Here is a 2,263-nt window from a genome sequence, read left to right on the forward strand (position 1 = left end):
TTAATTCTGAGGATTTTGGACGTTTTATTTAATTCTGAGGATTTTGGACATTTTATTTAATTCTGAGGATTTATTCCTACGATCGATACGATGTAATTTTTTATTATATTATAATTAGATCTGCAGTGAAGTGTGTCTCGGAATTAATGTAAGTCGATTTCGTAACAACGCGGATGTGTAAGAATTTTTATACGCCATTAACGAAACTGTTTCTCGAGTTATCCTAAATCGTAAACCTCGGCTATTAAGATTCGCGGAATCGAACTGTCTACTGTATACAGGGCCGTTAATCATTTTTCTATCGCGAACGTTTCTCCGGTAATTAAGACTGACAATAAACGTTTCTTACCCGTGCTCTGTGTCTGCACGCGGAAGAATATGTCTCAGATGAGGTAAGAGATAACGGGTGCGCAGTTTTTTTTTCTTTTTTTTTCGTCGGCTTGTTTCGCAGGCTTGTTTGTTGTTCGCGGGTTCAATTAAGAAAGCTTGCAGATCTTGCAATCGGGCACCGCGAGAGCGTGGCTATCTTTCGGTGAAAGGTGTTTCCTGGAAAATACACTGAGGGAAAGGGGTGAACCGCAGAGACCACTGTCCTCGATGCACCATCGAAAAAGAAAGCGCTGTTTAACAGCTAATATAAAAAAAATGAATAGCTCCTCAAGTACGCAAGGAATTTCGGTCAGTGATGGGCAGGACATGATAAAAATTAATATGGCGTATTATATCATAATTGTTGTTAGGGTTATAATCGAAGGATTGCTGCCATTTTTTATATCACCATTGATAGCATTTTTTATGCCATGATTAATGAAATTCTTCATGGTCTCAGTTGACCTCTTATCTTCATAGTCAATGAAGATTAGGATCCTAACAATTTTTCATGGTCTCAGTTGACTTCACGATAGTCAATGAAGATCTTCATAGTCAATGAAGATTAGGATCTTAATAATTTTTCATGGTCTCAGTTGACTTCACGATAGTCAATGAAGATCTTCATAGTCAATGAAGATTAGGATCTTAATAATTTTTCATGGTCTCAGTTGACTCCTTGATAGTCAATGAAGATTAGGATCTTAATAAATAGTGAAGATTAGGCTATTCCCTGAATCACTCAATTCCACAGGAACTGTGTCTTCATTTTTCATTTTCTTGCAGAAACAACGAACACTGTTGCAACCGTTGAAAGGCATCGTTAAATATAATAATGTCTAGTACCGTACAGTGCGTACAGCATGAACTTTTCTATGCATTATTATTAACATTCTCTCAGACTGAAACTAAATTACAGCTCGGGGATTTTACTGCTCGTTACCAGCCCCAAGATCTACCGACCGATCATTTTTTATCTCAGGTGCTTAGAAATGGACCGAACGAGCCGAGACCGCGAGATAAATAACCAATCGCCAGTCTCTCGGAATTCGATCGACAATAAATTATCCGCTGAAAGCTGCAATTGCATTTTAATAATCCACTGGATTTTCGTTTGACAAATTTATTTATTATATTATATAAAAAAAAAACGCAGACTGTACATAGTGAATGTAACCATGAATACATGACGAAATATACAACAATATATAATGTTAATAAATAAATTTATGATGTAATAAAAAATCAATCGATTATAGCAAACGACTGGCCTAATTTTAGAACTTCTAGTTTAAGAATCGAAACCATGATTTCATTAAGATCGAGGATAATCCTTGATTCATAAAAAAAAAGCTAGTATTTATGGCAATAACAGAATAGCAGAAAACTGTAAGAATGAACGGATGAGAAAATTCATTCAGTCATCATGGCTACAGGGATAGGGAAAAAAAAAATCTGTGCAATGTTACGAGTCCATTAACCCGATAAGAATCAGCATCTTCTTTTATTCTTTTTACGTAACACAGTTATTTTGCGTGTGAAACTAAACTGTCCTGAATATGTGAGACCCGTTGCCTCACTTCTATTGAACAGCCAATTCACGTTTTCACACCTCCTTCACTGTGGGCAAATAAAAGAAGATGTTTACAGGTGACGAGATTGTGTAACACAGTTTCACTGAAATTTTGGTGACGAGGCACCGGAACAACCAGAAAGCGGGGAATTTTTAGACCCTGGTTTTGATTCATCGTCGATTAAAGTAAAAGTACCAATGAGTAATCAAGTTTCATTTGAAATACACTGTTTTGTTGGGACACTTGATATGTAGCAAGGAGACATTTATTAACACTAGAAAGACTGAAATTTAGTATATACCTATATTGCCCAAAGCAGT

This window comes from Ceratina calcarata, unplaced genomic scaffold (assembly GCF_001652005.2).
Source record: "Ceratina calcarata isolate Rehan_Ccalc_2016 unplaced genomic scaffold, ASM165200v1 scaffold711, whole genome shotgun sequence".
Lineage (NCBI taxonomy): Eukaryota > Metazoa > Arthropoda > Insecta > Hymenoptera > Apidae > Ceratina > Ceratina calcarata.